Consider the following 18,091-nt stretch of genomic DNA (forward strand, 5'->3'; position numbering starts at 1 on the left):
GTATTTATTCTTATTATAATTTATGTGGCAACAATTTCTTAATCAATAAACCTTATGTTTATTCTTGGTCCTTCTTAAATGAATTTTCTCAAATCAACTTAAGGTGCACATAAATATGAGAAAAAACATCACAATAATTAAGAATTTCATCAAAATAACATTGTCCATACAATGAAAAACTTCATAATGGAACCAAGTCCCATATTCAATACATGATCCTTGAATTTAAACGGTGGCATGCCCTTAGTCAAGGGATCAACGATCATTAACTCAGTGCTAACATGCTCAATGACCACTTTCTTTTCTTTAACACGTTCCCTTATAGCTAAATACTTAATGTCGATGTGTTTATTTCGACTCCCACTTTTTTAGCCATAAAAACAGCAGCTGAATTATCACAATATATTCTCAATGGCTTAGATATAGAATCCATAATTCTAAGCCCAGAAATGAAATTCCTAAGCCATACACCATGTAAAGTAGCCTCAAAACAGGAGACGAACTCGGCTTCCATAATGGAAGTGGCAGTCAAGGTCTGCTTGGCACTCCTCCATGATACAGCTCCACCGGCCAACATAAAAATGTAACCTAATGTTGATTTACGTGAATCAACACATCCAGCCAAGTCAGAATCTGAGTAGCCAATTACTTCCAAGTTGTCCGTCCGTCTATACATAAGCATGTAGTCTTTGGTTCCTTGAAGGTACCTCATAACTTTATTTGCAGCTCTCCAGTGGTCTAAACCTGGATCACTCTGATATCGTCCCAACATTCCCACAATAAATGCAATGTCAGGTCTTGTGCAGACTTGAGCATACATTAGGCTTCCGACAGCAGAAGCATATGGAATGTTCTTCATTTATTCCCTTTCAAAGTCGTTCTTCGGGCATTGGTTCAAATTGAACCTATCACCCTTCAATATGGGAGCTACACTTGGTGAACAATCCTTCATCCGAAATATCTCTAAAATTTTATTAATATAGGTTTCCTGGGACAGACCCAAGATGCCTCGAAATCTGTCTCTATGGATCTTAATGCCAATGACATAAGATGTCTCACCCATATCCTTCATATCAAGATTTTTAGAGAGGAATTGTTTCACCTCATGTAGCAAACCCTTATCATTGGTTGCTAGCAAAAGGTCATCCACATATAAAACAAGAAAACAAATTTTACTCCCACTAACCTTCAGGTATATACATTGATCCATAATGTTTTCTACAAAACCAAAAGAAGAAATTACATCATGGAATTTCAAATACCATTGGCGGGAGGCTTGTTTTAAACCATATAATGAATTCTTGAGCTTGCAAACCAATTGCTCACCATCACTAGAGGGGAATCAATGAAGATGTGTTATTAATGAAGAAGTGTTATCAATCATTAATGAAGAAGTGTTATTAATGAAGAAGTGTTAATAACCATCATCTTTTAGTGCCAGTGTGAATATGCATTGAATCATATGTGACATTGTTTTGTAAATTAATGCAGTAAAGACCATTAGACAAAATACCATTCCCAACATAATCAGATTTATAGAATAGACTGAAAGATTTTTCTGAAAAGTTTAAGGAATATCCAAAAAGGTACAAGCCTTGAAACTGAGATCAAGTTTCTAGAAAAACTTGAAACATAAAAGGTCTTTTCTAACTCCAAAACAAAGCCACTACTTAAAGTTAAATAACATGTTCCTATAGCTTCCACATGCGAGCCCATCTTGTTTCCTGATAAGATGCTTTGCTCACTTCCCACTGGCTTCCTTAGGTTTTGCAAACCCTTTGTCTGCAAGCCATTTCTGAAATTTGGCGCATTCCTTCTTCATGTGTCCCTTCTTCTTACAGAAAAAACAATTGGAAACCTTCTTGATATCGGCTTGGGGAGGTACTTTACCTTTCCCTTTCCGATTGGCTTGAGATTTGCCCTTTCCACGCGTTGCCAGCATTGCACTCTCTCCCAGTTCCATCACCAGTCTCTCTTCCTCATGAACACACATGGTCATGAGTTCATTAATTGACCATTTATCCTTATGTGTGTTGTATGAGATTTTGAAAGGTCCATATTGGTGTGGAAGGGTGTTCAGGATGTAGTGCACTAGGAAGGACTCCGATATTTCAACCTCGAGTTTCTTCAATTGAGCCACAGTGTCCCTCATCTACATGATGTGCTCGCGCACACCTTTCACACTGGTGAGCCTTAGGGATGAGAACTTCATGATTAGGGTGCTTGCTAGTGCCTTGTCTGAAGAGACAAATTGTTCATCAATGGCCTTCAACAAGTCTCGGACCTTATTATGCTGATCAACGGAACCTCGAATACCAGCTGAAATTTTGGTCTTAATGAACATCATGCTTAGACGATTGGATCGCTCCCATCGTTCATAAAGTGTGATGTCCGCTGCAGTGCTGGTATTAGAGAGTGCCGATGGTTCATCTTTCCTGATAGCATAATCTATGTCCATCCACCCTAGATGAAGGAGAATCCTCTCCTTCCAAATCTTGTAGTTATCTCCCTTAAGTTCGGGAATGTCACAGCGAATTTCAGAGAAATTTGCAGGTTGTACTACTGCATCAAAATAAAGAATCACATGCTTATGTTAAAATTGAGGCTTAATATTTTTTCATGTTTTACCAATGTAAATCATGCTAAAAAGAATTGAATCAAATGACATAAAAATTGCCTGTGGGCTAAATTTTTAATTCAAACAGATTCAATAAAACTTTATGATAAAACTTATTAATTCATAACTCCTGTGGATAGGTTATGAAATTTTATCCTAATTAATTACATAAATATAATAAAGATTCCTGTGGGATAAAATTTATTATATTCAGTGTAAATCATGCTAAAAAGAATTGAATCAAATGACATAAAAATTGCCTGTGGGCTAAATTTTTAATTCAAACAGATTCAATAAAACTTTATGATAAAACTTATTAATTCATAACTCCTGTGGGTAGGTTATGAAATTTTATCCTAATTAATTACATAAATATAATAAAGATTCCTGTGGGATAAAATTTATTATATTCAGTGTAATTAATTGCAATTTAATGTCTAAATAAACTTTATGTGATCTTATCAAACAAAATATATAATTTTATTTAATTAAAGATGTTGTGGCTATTCTCTAATTAATTAAAATTATATGGATCACTAGACATTATTTTGCTGCATAAACAAAACTTAACCAGAGAGAAAAATAATGTTTACTGAAAGGAGTAAGTCAAAATGACATTTTAATAAACTCCATATAACTGTAATATTTTTCCAGCAAAATCAAAATTAAGGTTTAAAGCAGTCAGCATTACCGAAAATGACTACAAATTGATTGTTCAATTTATAAACTTAACCCGGAGATTGACTGAAGCAGCGTTGATCTACTTTGCACTTGCTTAGCAAATGCAGTTCGAAGGCTAGCTGGCTTGACTTCAGGCTCCGTCCTTAAGTTTATAAAACAACAAAAATTGACCAGCAAACAAGCTATTTTGCTCACAAGATAAATAAAATTAAAATCAAATTTACATTCCTTAGTCTAACTGTCCCATAATTTATTTAAGACTAATTCTTAAATTAATTACAAAATGGGCTCTAAACAATTTGCAAACAAACTGCAAATTTGAAATATTATTTATATATATTTATATAAAATTTCTTGTGAGCCTCCATAATTAAATATAACTTCAAAATAATAAAATAAAAATTGAACCAATATGGATTTCAACCTATTGTCATTACATTGGATATTCATTAGTAAATGAACTAATGTTCATTTCAGCATTATTGGAATTATTTGCAAGCAAATCCAATTAATAACAATTTATAATTGATGTAATTATAGGCCTTCCTTTCACGAATAACAATAGATCATAATGCCAACATTTGACGTGAGCATGTTTTTTTATCCAACAAAATCTTTACAGAAAACCAAAACAGTCAAATTTGTCCAAGATTTCCTAATCAAGAATTTTTGCATTCTAATTCTAAATGTTACTATTTATTATGTGAAAGAGTGCATAAAGTATTTCCTTTAACATGATTCTAATTCTGAATGCGGAGCCATAAAATACCAAAATTTTAACATGAGTATTTCCTTTAACATTTCCCCTATAAGAATCTTATTGGGTGCAAATTTCCTTTCAGAATCTGACACGTTTCTTAAATTTGTAATTTAAGAATGGTTTAAAACACTAAATGTATACCAGTAGAATTCTAACCAAAAACTCAAAAAACTATAATAGTTAGATGCACATGACAGTTACGCCTTAGATCCGTTGGTCAACTGTAGAATATCTAACAAATACAACTTGCATGTTTTAAATATGTTTTTAACTTATTAATGTAAATGTAAAAAAAATAAGTGATCGAAAACAACCTTCTTTAACTACTAAATTAAAATTAATTTATTATCAACTCTCAATACTCTTAAAGTTAAGATTAACATTGTTTTGTTTTGTAATATTGTTACTTCAATTCTCGCCTCAAGAGGAATCTTTAAGTCTTCTAATCTAACTCTTCCAACATGAAAATAAACAATATTAACAACAAATTAGTAACATTTTGATACCATGATTGGCGATGACGCACAGGCGAGGTTAGGCTTTGTGTAGACATCCTTATGACCTAACACATTAACCCAACAGCACAAATAGAAAATGAACTTCGCTCATTCACTCCGAACAACCACAATAGTCACTCTAGTGAAATTTGAATCCAACAACCATCCTAGAGTTGCCAATTAGATTGGCTGATCAAGGGTTCATGTGGTTCACCTGACTGCATCGCTCAAATGAAATTATCTGAACACATACTAAAAGCTAATAACAACAACCATGTCCCTTTTAAAGCTTGCATTTGAACACATATTACAGAAGCCTAGGTAACGCGCTAGTCTAGCGGGCTATCTTAACAGTATCAAAACAACTATAGATGCACGTCGCTGCTTCCGGTGATAGCTTTATTTAGTTGTTCACCAGTGATAGCGAAAGGATGGTGCATATCCATCCTGACTACTTCCCTTTGGATTTTTCTAAATGTAGATATCAAAAAGCTGGTACAGAATCGTCACCATGTTTTTTCTACCCAATCAAATCATTGCCAAAGAATTACTTCATCCTTTTATCACAATGCTGAATGTTTGTCCTATGACGATCGATCTATATCGACAAAATGGAGGCTATGCATTATGTAGTTTTGTTTTGCCGGCTCAATACATCATTAGAGGTAGGTAAGACCTATAAATTTGCTTGGAATGACTTCCTTGGGACTAATGATTTGTCATTAGGTATTTGATTAGTGCGATTCCATCCTTCAGCTGGTGGCAACCCTAGTCCACTAAACGACATGACATAATTGCCATTACCATGATTGCTTCCTGTGAAATGACATGAAGGTCTGGAAGCTTGTGCCGTGCTTAAATAGGTGATGTTTGATACGTAGACTCTTGAATGGTGCAACTATCATATTCCCCCTCCCTGAACATTCCTGAATTTTCAAAATTTTATAGATCCATTGCGCTTTTTCTTTGGCATCCCTTACTCTATGATTATCATGGTTTTTCCCTTAACCATAAGATCGCTATGGTCGCTTCTGCAACCACTATTCACTCCATCAATATGTTGGAGTCACGATTGACACATCTCTAATGTTAAGCACATGTCACGAAACACATTGGGAGCATTGAATTATTTTGCGTTGAATTATATTTCTACACCGCTATTAACGGGGAGCATTGGATTATCCAATTCCCAAAACAAGTCACTATTCCTGTTACACCAAAACCCGCATGTGTTAGTAAACGGACACATCGCTCATGTTAAGCACATGCCACGAAACACACAGTAAGCGTTGAATTATACTTCTACACCGCCATTAATGAGGAGTGTTAGATTATCCAATTCCCAACACAATAAGTATCAGGTTCTTCTGACTAAGTATAATCTCTCTATTTAACACAACACACTATCCATTTTCTTTGCTATCTAATTCACCATTTAGGTCTGGGAGATACACATATACAAATATCTGAAATCTAATTCACCATTTAGGTCTTGGAGATATACATATACAAATATCTGAAACCTAGATCAAATTGGGAGCACAATGCTTAGTCTCAACAAATTGAGAGCACGATTCTTAGTCTCATGAAGGTGCTGTATTCAACATTTTCCTACCAAGGTTTTCGATTGAAGTCCATTACCTCCGCACCTGACTGTTTTAGTATGTTATTTCTACTGTTATAATTCTTTGATGGATATAGTGATGGGATCGATGTAGAATTATTCAGCTCTAAAAAGATGATATTAATGTGGAAGGCACTTATTAATATGATTAATCGTCATATAAAATTGGTTGAGAGTTGACGTCTATAAAAATACCTATGAAGAGGAGTGGAGGAAGCAAGAATTTTCTAGTTTTCTGAATATTTTTACATCTATATTTTAAAAGCAATACAATTAATGGTAAAGTTAAAACCAGAAAATTTTGTAATAATCCCTCAATTTATAAGTAAAAATTTGAAAAAAAAAAATAATGTTCTTAAAACTATTTATTTTGAAGAAATAAAAATTATAATTTTAAAATTAAAATGCGTCTAAAATCATAATATTGACCTATTAACGTATAGTAAAATCATAATATTGACATATTAACATATGGTTTTAAAGGGACGTTAAAATTAACTTATAATGTGGACATTTATTTTTGAAATTAAATTACAACTTGTTTTAACTAATGACCTTGGAAGCTAATACCATCGTGAAATTAAACTTCAAAATTCACCTACAAATTGAAACATGTCCCTGTAATATCTTCTTCTTAATGCTTAATAAAATTTAAAATTATGGACTCTCGAAAGCCTAATCAATTTAATTTAAAAAATCAATGATAAAAACAAAAATGACATAAAATATGGAAAAATTAAAATAAAATACATAGGAATATGTATGTTATGTGAGATTCTAAGAGAGTTTTAAAATGAATAAATGTTTGATGGAAATTTGTAAGAAACATCGCATTAGAGTGACAATATTATATATTAAAAAATTATTTAAATTACATAAGATAGTGATATATTTTAGATTTTATTTTAAATAATTTAGAAACCAATTTATATAGTGCTATGTTGATATATTATATTGTAGTTATTTTATTTTTATTAATAAAATATTAATTTTAAAATTTATTTATATTTTTAAAATTAAAATTTTATTATTTTTTATGAATAATTATATAAATATATCTTAAAAAGTATTGAAATTTGAAAGATAATAAATATTTCTAAAATATATATATATAACCATGTTTGTAAAATTAAATTATATATATTACCATGTTTGTAAAATTAATATATATATATATATATAAAGAGAAAGTTTAAATATTTTTTGGTAAGGTAAATGATTTCTATTTCTATTTCAAAATTTATTTTGGTTTGTGACTGGGTTGACTAAACCATATACAAATTTTCAATTGTTATAGTATTCCAAAAGCCATGTATGTCAAAAAAAAACTCATGATAATGAAAAAGATAACATTAGATCTCAGTTCTTTGGGCCTATTTCGAAACATAAAACTTGTAAATTGGAACATAAAGAAGAGAAAACTAAAATTCTATGAGACCATTTGGGAGACATGTGATAATTTGTGGCTTCAATAAGAATGAGATTATTGTTTCTTTCTGGAGTGTAGCTAGGATTTGGGGATGCCTAATTGGTTCTCCATGCACTCAAGCCTTTAATTCATTACTATCATCTGCATCTATCTCTAGTTTAGGGTTAGGAGAATGTCTTCTTTAATCTCATTTTTGTCAAAAAGAACTCTACCAAGAAGAAATTTTAGGTGTCCATAAATGTCCATGATGTACATGTATTAGTTGTAGCGACCTCTAGTGTGATTTCCATCAAGAACCCAGTTTCCATATTCGCTAGGACTTCAGCATATATAAGATTGCATCTTTCATTTGGTAATTCACATTATGCCTGAATAATTTCCTCTTGAACTAGATAAGTGGTGAGATCAATGTGTCAAGTTTTTGAACTCTTGGTCTCGACTTGCGGCCTAGATTTACATATTCTAGTAATACACAACACCTCATTATGCTCGAGCTCGTTGATGAGGCATGTTACTATTCAACTGAGAGAGCGGGTTAGAGATGTTCACCAAAAGCCACTTGAAGCTACTGGTGATGTTTGCCATTATCTTGGAGGAGTAGACAAGTGTGGCATCAAATAAGACTTTGGTTGTGGAAGAATGAGAAAAGTATCTACCTCACTAGATAGGTTTTGCTTCTTGGTGGTCTCGAAGTGCCCAAATTAGTCATACTTGACACAAGCGTGAGACTTCAATGAAGAGAGATTTGGAGGAAGAAAAGAATTGGAGGAAGATCTGAGATAGACTTTGCCACCCTTTCAAGAAAACCGAGTTATGAACTAATAGTATTTTCGACCTCCTATAAAAAAATCCATTCTCTAAAGCATGTTGAAGCCTCCCGACATCACTTCCTATTAGAAGCGTCTTGCTATGGAGATCAAATATCCTTTAGAAATATTTCCCCTTCAATGTGTTCTCATTCTCACCGGATCTAACAAAAAAAAAGTCCAAAATGAGTGTGGCTTAGAAAAATCCCCAAGTCAAAGGAAATAACTCGGTTGAGATATTTATATCTCATAATTTCTCTATAGATGGTGTCAATATTACCGAGAACCTTTAGGAAATATGTCATGAAGATAAATTGTGGATGACCTTTCTCATTCTCGCAACTTGGGAAGATGAGAATCCAAGTGACTAGATGATGTCTTAATGGCGTCATCCCGATGGAAATGTCCTAGGGCTAAGCCAAATATCATATAGAACAAATGAGTTCCTTGCTTCATGATGACAAAATTAATCTGCATGCCCACCCATAGCTTCCAATTATGGATGTACCTTATATGAGATCATGAGGTGATATGCTTTCCTTGTAGCATGGTATGTATTCCCTTCAATTCCTTTTAGAAAACCATACCTTGTACCAAATGCATTAACATCCCATGTACTCCAATATTATCTATCAATCATGATGCATGTTGTAACCTAACATCATTCATTGAGATCTACATGGTGTGTAATAATGTTTTCACAAGATGTGTTGCCACGACCCTTCGACTTATGTGCTGGTAGAATAGTATCAACATGCACTTAATATTTGCACTTATTAAAAAAAACTACAACTTAATATTTGCTTTAATATTAAGTTGTAGTTTTTTTTAATAATTAAATAAAATTATTTACACTTTTATTTAATAATACTAAAAAGTAATTTTTTTGTCAGTCAAGATAATTGCATTAATTCTTCATAAAGACCCTAATTACAATCGAGATGATCGAATTTGTTAGCGAGGAGAATTATACCAATACAAAGAAGGAGTTGCCACTTTTTACATGCATGCCATAGACAAAATAGCCAAACAACCCAAAACACTAACAGAACTAAAATACAACCAATAGAAAGCTTGTAAAGTAGGGGAGCGAGGAACATGACCAACTCGCAGAGCCCTTGGAGTGCCACTGTATTTGTGAATATGAAAATCGATATGAGCCAATCTAGATTCAATGGCGTTCAATTTCTCGCTAGAATGACGTTGGCTATGAAGAATGGAGATTAATCCGTATATGATGTCATCTTGGTTGAATTAAACATCATTGATCAAGAAAATTATTTCATTACGATCCTTGTAGCGTTGTTGGCGCATAACATCAAGGGTCTCTGAAACGCCTTGCAACTGCTCTGCAACAAAGATGGTGACTAACTGGTCCACTTGGCCTAACGGCTAGGCATGGGCTTGGGTGAATTCACCATTTTCAATTTCCCCCTCGACCGCATCCTTGTTCATGCTTTCTGTACAATCTACTCTACCCCCATGCTAGCCTGGAGGGCCCACCTGTCTCCACACCCTCTCGTGTTGTCACTGCATAGCCAACTCAAAACCAAAGCACTAGAGTTTCCAGGAGCGACCCAACCTTGAATTTTAGTCATTATGCTCAATGCCTCCAACTGTTGAAGAAAACTCACCAGGTAGAAGGTCACAATGGCCGTCCACACACCCACTGCGCTAAGCCCGTAACCAAAAGACATCTTTTTTCGCAAAGGGGAAAGCGACCTAATACATGAAAGATGAACCAACACAAATTTATTTCTCCAACCACTGAAAACTAAATATTGAACTAGTGCAACAACCCTTGCCCCACTGACCAAAGCCTAGACAAACCAAGGCCCAAGCAGGTCACAGCCCATAGACAATAGGGACCAAATAACCAAACTGCAAGTATAAGAACAAACTCCATTGGATTATACCAAACGGGCCAACGCGCATTTGCCAAATTCCTGTGTCTGCCACAAAGAAACCACCCCCAACTTCTCTCATCCCTATCTTCCCTCCAACATATAGCCTCCTCTTCTCTCCCCAGAGTCACAAACCACCCAAGACTTCACGCACGTAGGAGAATCTCTACAAGTATGCCCACCCTTACCAGTACCTCATAGTAGCCTCCTCTTCTCTCTCCCCATAGTCACAAACCACCCAAGACTTCACGCACGTAGGAGAATCTCTACAAGTATGCCTACCCTTACCACTACCTCATAGGATTGCACTAACAAGCTCAACAAGCATACTCCCAGTAATGTCGCTCAACTTACCTCCCATACCACGTCGTTGGATGAATCCGCAAACACCATCCTACAGAAATATATCATGAAGTTTCTTCTAGAAAGGTCTATCTTGACAAAGCCACTTGGCGAGATTGTTTGACCGCCCATCTAATTGCATCATCTGTCTCAAATTCATGTCTTGAAACACCTATCATACCCCGCGCTCACCCACCATCAAGGTAATAAAACATATTTAGTAATACCACTAAATTTTAATTTTATATTCACTTGAAGCTTGCAATAAATTTTCAAATTCCCAAAACTTTTTTGAGTTTTAAATTTTTTTTTCCAAACAAATATTTAAATAAATTTTCAAATTCCCAAAACGTTTTTGAGTTTTAAATTTTTTTTTCCAAACAAATATTTAAATTTAAGATATTTAATCAGAGAAAAATAAGGAAAATTAATTTAAGAAATGTAAAGAATATTTTTTATGCAATTAGGATAAGTATACAAATATTTCAAATTCAAAAATCCAAAATTATTAAAATAAATTAAAAAATTATGAATTAATTTTGAAAAACATATTTTAAAATTATGGAAAAGATAAACCAATAAAAAAAACATAAAAACAATATTAAATAACAAATAAATAAATAACATTTTGAGTGTATTTGAAGAAATTTTATTGTTCCAAATCCCGAATGTTAAGTATCTTGCATGAACTTAAATCCAAGGATATAGGTTTTGAGCTTTCTCAAATTGCATGTTAAATAATATTAGTTATGAAACTAACGCATATGGGGTTATCAGTAATTTTGTTACAACATCCCACCAAAGCACTGATTAGCAGTTGAACTACAAAGATAATTGATTTGTTTTTTGAATGAGTTTTGCGGAAAGGGGATTCTAATTTTATTTCTATATTTTCTACTAGAGTTGCAACGTTAATTTAAATTAATATACTAATGCACGATTATTCAAGAATCAAATGTAAAACACTAGAAGCAATGTCTAAGCTTCTTGATGGTCAAGAATACTCCTAAATTTCTATTATGGAGTATTATTACAACGTTTAGGGATATCCTTCCTGTAATGTCTCTAGAAAAGTTGTAAATATTTTTTTTTACCATTATAAGAAAAATTGGATAATATTGTTATTTTTATTGTAGTGTTTGGTTAATAATATTGTTAGTTTCTGAAGTTAGAGAATTACTGAATATAACAGATTGTAACTTCTCATAGAGAAGTGGGAAAAAGGCAGTTGCCAGTTAAGAAAAAAAGGAAGGAAAAACCCTAACTGTTTTCCCCTAACAGAAGAACAACACTCCAAGAAAAGGTGGGGGAGGGGAAAAACCGTGTTGTAGAAATAGATGACAAGGGAGGAAAAATAATGCTAAGTTTGGTGATAACCAAATAGCATTAGCATTAGCACTCAGTGAAAAAGTCTCGCTGAAAACTGTAGTCTTGCAAGCAGGCTTGGGGAGATTTGGTCTTGAGATAGAATCTCATGGACAAGAGGCTAACAAACTGAAGTGGTAAAGGTGACTGAAATCGTTGAGTTCTTCTAAACAGGAACACAGGTAAGCAGTACCTTTCGACCTTTATTCTGTAAGGAAAGTGGTATTATTGTTTAATAGTGAGTGTTAAAGCGAGAATCCTTTCTTCAATTTTTGGAATTAGCTGTAAACTCATTGTCAAATAGAATTATAAGAGTTCTGTAATTTATATCCTATCAGAGAAAATTATTGTATGTAGAATTATAAGAGCTTCTGTAATTTACGTTTTATCAGAGAAATTCATTGTTTGTGGAATTATAAGAGTTTTGTAATTTTTATTCTACCAGAGAATTCAATGACAGTAGAATTATGAAGGTTCATAATTTAAATTTTATCAGAGATTGTAATGTCTGTAGAGCTATAAGGATTTATTCGTGGTTAACAGAAAACGAGGGCCTTGAATTTATGAAAGGAATGAAGGATCCTTCCCTCGAGAAAACCTTAATGAGGAAGCTCTTTAGAAAATTAACTGGAGGACACCACAGATTTAGCAACGTGAGACAAGCAGTGTGAAGGACATAATGACCAGAACCGGTGGGTCCAGTCAGTCCGAATACCAACAAAGACAAAGGGTTCTGCGCAACAGACCTGCATAGATGGCATTGGTTATAGACAGTGACGAGGCCTTTCAGAGGGGCCTGTACAAAATACACATGCAAACCCAACAATAAGACTAGATATAAACTTCGTTTAAGGGTAACTGAGTGGATAGGAGCCTGCAGGAATTTAAGAACTCAGAGAAATCTAACCTGTGTCATCTAAGAAAACAATAAAAATAATTGACATGGAAATACTGTAGCATGCGAGTGTAGCAAGGTGGAAGGAAAGTCTCTGTTAACAAGCACAAACCCAGGAAAACCCTTCCTCTGAGAATTCGAGGTCCTAATGATAACTAAAAATCAGTGTTCCCGCTCACGCGGACTCTTGTATTACAAGAGATTTGACCCTACCTGGAATTTTCACTTGCATAAGAGAGTAATAAAAAGCAACAAGAGCCCAAGACAGCGAACCGATGCAGTCATTCTATTTAAATATACATTTATCGAAAATACATTTGACTGAATAATTCAATATAAAAATTGTGCAAATAATGGGAACGATAATAATCCAGGAGTAAAAGATTTCACAGTAAAAAATTTCCATGATAATTGTACTGCAGAACAGGAACAAAAAATATAGCACAGTGAACATAAAAAATTTCCATGATAATTGTACTGCAGAACAAGAACAAAAAATATAGCACAGTGAACATAAAACGAGTAGTGCCATGTATCATTGGAACTTAACCAATGTATTACATATATTACCGAGTCTGGAAAGAGCAAAGCAGAACGAACACTTAGACATGGACCAAGATAAATACATCCGCCAAAAAGGTCGGCAATCCTTAAACATTAACTAAAAATCCTTTGTTCTTAATTACATAATATGACGGACAAGTCCTGAGTAAAAACCGGTTGATACATAGCTTAATATAAAACCCTAGCCTTCAAAACCCTCGAACTGACTTGAGAAATGAGCTTCATTCTTAGTTGTTCTAGGAGAAAGACCCCCACCGGGCATTAAAGAGCTAGGAGGACCTGTCATTGTAAAGCCTTACTAAACCAAGCAGAAGCCAAAAATGGCTCTTTCTGGAAAGGAACCTAAGCCGGAACTTCAAACAGAAATCGAGGAACAATACCCTCTCGGCTAAACAGGAGAGGTACCAGGAAGGGAGCCATGAAATTACCCGGATCCCATTGAACTTCCATGACAGGCATGAAATCTGCCTCACCTTTGAACACCGTGGAGAACTGCGTATCCATCTCCTCCGAATCTGCAAAAAGAAAACGTACCAGAAGCAACCTAAATCTAGTGTTGAGGAAACAAATTTGACATAGCAGTGTAGCCAAGGATAAAGTAATACCTGTAACATGAATGTGAAAACGACGGACATGAAAACCCTCGACCGCTCCTGAGACCATTCAAGCGCTCTGTGCTCAAACCCTTCGGGCCTAGCAACCCGCAAGCGGAAAGTCCGAGCATAGCGCCAAGGGAGGGGAGTGCAAATGGAACGTACGACCCAACAAGATGGATGGATAAACCTCCCAGGCAGAACACAGCCATTGGATTTGGAGCCTCACAATCTCCATTGTCGCTGTGTGGAATGATTCCGAGATATTGTCGCTGCGTGGAATGATTCCGAGATGTCCTGATACGTGATACGTGATGTAGGAGCATCTGGTTAACAGGGTGAAGATGGAAAGAAGGTTGATATGGATTATGAAAAGGACAGAGAACACAACTCAATGGACGGACAGCGTGTCTTTCTTTATTTTTATTTATTGTTTTTTTTTTATTTTACTTTTTTGTTAAAAATGCCAAGAAGAATGTAATGAGCTCTAATTAGGAACAATAGTAATTAGTCAGAGTCATTTGTTTCCGAACAGTTATATTACTATTGTAAATACAAGCAAAGGAAAACATGCTAGTTAAGAATAAGTTTCAAATACGAAATAACTATTGTAACTGACAACAAAACAACTAACAACAGTTATCCAACTGTTCGAGGACAGTGATACAAAAGGAGGAAAAATAAGCCCAATAAGGGTTGGCCAGTGAAGAAGATAAGTAACAGAAATAAATATACTCATTTTTTAGTGCACATACAATTCCACGAGTGTCCTCAAATACTGTGAAAAGAAATTCAATGCTGTGTATTCTTTTGTTTTCCTTTATGGTACAAAAACATTGTTAACAGGTTCACTACAGACTCCGAACCAGAACAGAAGCCCAATAACCAAACGAAGAGCCACAACGACCAGCACAGGTCGCACGAACATAGCGCTTAGGCGTATATACATTTAACAGGTATGCAAACAAAACCCTACGAGTGGTTCCAGATTTATTTTCATATAGAATTCACAGGATAGAACATAGTCATTAAAAGTTTGTATCAATATTCACATTCTTTGTTCAAAATAACTACAAAACCAACCGAGTTCGCAGACATGGGGAACTGACCCGGTTGTAAACAAAAGCCCTCAATAAAGAGTTCGAGCCCATCTCCTGAGGTTACCACAAAACCTCGCACCTAAGAAACCAACAGCAGACAGCGGCACAGAGCCAACAAAAACCAAGCAGAACATACAAGAACCCAAACAAGCACAGTTAAAATGACAAGGTGAAGCTACCCATATACTGTTCAGGGTGACCGGGAGTCCAAGTGTTCGGACCAACGAACAGCTCCACCTGCATAAGGGCAAACGAAGGAAGGGTCAGTCACCAACCACAGCAAACGAAAACCAGAACGGAGAATTGGGAAGAAGCTAACGAGGAAGTTTAACAAGGGCCATTACCTGATAGGCGAGCCGTAGCTGTAAATTCCATAACCGGACGAGCCCCTCCTCACAGAGGAGCCGAGCCATTAGTTTGAAAACAAATAACAGAAATAAAATCTAGCAAAGAACGGAAGCTTACCGGTTGAGTTGGCAGAGAGACGGGCAGAGCATGCCTCATGACCTGTCGAAGTTGGAAGCCGACGAACCCACGTCCACATTAACCTTACAGCTCTCGCATAGATATAAACCCTTGTGAGATACGAGCAGACAGTGACCAGAATACACAGAGGCGAATATCAAAGCCGGATATACACTACAACGACAGCGAAAACACATGCAAACGGAACCATAGTTCAAACCTTACCAGTGCTTCACCAAACAATCGATAGCATACAGGCCAAGACTTGGAATAGCAGAGACCACAACCGCAACCAAACGCACACCACACCGTCGACCGGGCAGGCAGAGTTCATACATTTCACCATAGAAAACATAGGAGTTACAAAGAATCGCCAGGAGCTCACAGAGCTAAAGACCAGCGCAACAATGACCACCCAAGGAGCGCGAACGGAGTAAAACCCAAACTGAGGCGGGTTTCCAAAATCCCGAGAAGGGAAAGATGTCCACCCAGCAAACCATCAAGGTACCCATGCCGTAACCCAAGGAGATTGAAAATCAAACAACATTTATTACCAAATCAATTACATTACTGTCCAGATCGTAAGTGCATTACACATCAGCTTTGGAACGGCGGGACCACGTGGGTTGGCCCCATCAAGTGGTATCAGAGCAGCATTTTGAGAAAGTAGAGGAAGATGGAAGTACAAAGATGAGGACGTGGGAGAGGTGCACGCAGAGTAGCAGACGAAGGATTGAGAGAACAGTTGAGAATCCTTACAGCTCGCTTGGAAGCAGTAGAGGCGGGTAGGCGAAGAGACCCGGAACTTGGGGATGACAGTGAAGATGAGGCAGCAACTGTTACAGATGGGTCAGAAGAAGAAGCCCCAGAGTTAAGGCTGTTGCGATCAGTTCTGTTAGCCAGCAGCAAACCCAAACCGGAGATCCCCAACTATGATGGCAGTCTGTCCGCAGATGTCTTGCTGGATTGGATAAGCGAATTAGACAAGTATTTTGAAAATGAGGAAATCAGTGAGGATAAAAGAGTTAGATTTGCTGCAACTAAATTAAAAGGGCACGCCGCCTTATGGTGGGATAGTGTCCAAGCGGACAGGAGACGAATGAACAAGTTGCCAATAAAAAGGTGGCCACGGATGGTGGCAAAACTGAAGGGCAGATTTTTGCCGAAAGACTACCAGGTTGAGCTTTACCGACGAGTGCAAAATTTAAGGCAGAAGGGTATGACTGTAAAGGAATATATGGAAGAATTTTACCGTGTAAATTTACGTGCTGGTTATACGGACGATACTCCAGAAAAAATAGCAAGGTATGTAAATGGCTTGAGATTGGAAATATTGGATGAGATCAGTATTCTCTCTCCCCGAAATATTGAGGAAGCCTTTCAGAGTGCTGTAAAGGCTGAGGAGAAAATAAACAGGAAGAAGAACAACAGGAGAGGGAGATGGAATGGCAGAGGACGAGGATAGTCCTACGGCAGAGGGAGAACTGCCACAAATAGCGAAGAAGGTAGCAGTTTTAGAGCTTCAGGGACAGCAGAGAAGGGAGAAAGCACTAGAGGAGGTCGGCCATATCAGTGGGGAAGAGGAAATGGTCATGGAAGAGGGACTAATGTCCAGTGCTACATGCGCCACAGGTCGGGGCACAGATCCTTCGAATGTCCGGAAGCTGAACACGTTGGCCAGAGGGGAGCATTTGTTGCGTAGCCTGAGGAAGCTGAAGCACAACCCCGGGAGATAGAGAATGTGGCGGAAACGGGGGAAGCTCTAATTTTGAACAAGGTGCTGTTGAAACCAGCCAAAGAGAAGGCTGAACAGACCCAGCGAAAAGTGCTGTTTCGAACAGTTTGCAAATCACAAGGGAAGTGTTGTAAATTGATTATAGACAGCAGAAGTACAGACAATTTGGTTGCCACCGAAATGGTGGAGAAGCTGGGCTTGAAGCGGCTTAAACACCCCACGCCTTACAAGGTGTCGTGGCTACAGAAAGGCCACCAGTTATTAGTTGATGAACAGTGCGAGGTAGAATTTCACATTGGCAAATATCACGACACGGTGGTCTGCGATATTATGCCAATGGACGTGTGCCATATACTGCTTGGGAGACCGTGGCAATATGATCGGAGGGTGACACACGATGGAAAGACAAATTGTTATAAATTTGTGAAAGATGGGATCAAACATATGCTTGTACCCATCAAGGAAGAGGATGCAGCGGAACCAAGTGGCACAAAAACATTGTTAATTGGAGGGAAACAGTTTGTGAAGCAGATTGAGGAAAATGAGGTCAATTATGCAATTGTAAGGAGGACAAGATCGATGTTGCTGAACACAGAAAAAACAGAACTGCCTGTAGAAATTCAGGAGCTGTTGAAAGAATTCCAAGACATTGTGGTTGACGATTTACCTGATAAGTTGCCTCCCAAGAGGAGTATTAGCCATCACATTGACTTT

At 36.4% G+C, this 18,091-nt stretch overlaps 1 long non-coding RNA gene and 1 pseudogene across 1 annotated transcript; one reads left to right on the forward strand and one right to left on the reverse strand.

Annotated features, from left to right (window-relative positions):
* Positions 1-18,091, forward strand: part of LOC149223853 (proline transporter 1-like) — a 187,312-nt pseudogene that overhangs the window by 3,260 nt on the left and 165,961 nt on the right.
* LOC149223854 (uncharacterized) lies at positions 13,497-14,210 on the reverse strand. The gene is made up of 2 exons (XR_016249487.1): positions 14,090-14,210; positions 13,497-13,999 (listed from the first exon to the last, which is right to left on the reverse strand). It is a non-coding gene; the product is annotated as an uncharacterized LOC149223854 (long non-coding RNA).

This window comes from Pinus tabuliformis, chromosome Q (assembly GCF_031772625.1).
Source record: "Pinus tabuliformis cultivar Carrire ecotype Pingquan chromosome Q, CPIR1, whole genome shotgun sequence".
NCBI lineage: Eukaryota > Viridiplantae > Streptophyta > Pinopsida > Pinales > Pinaceae > Pinus > Pinus tabuliformis.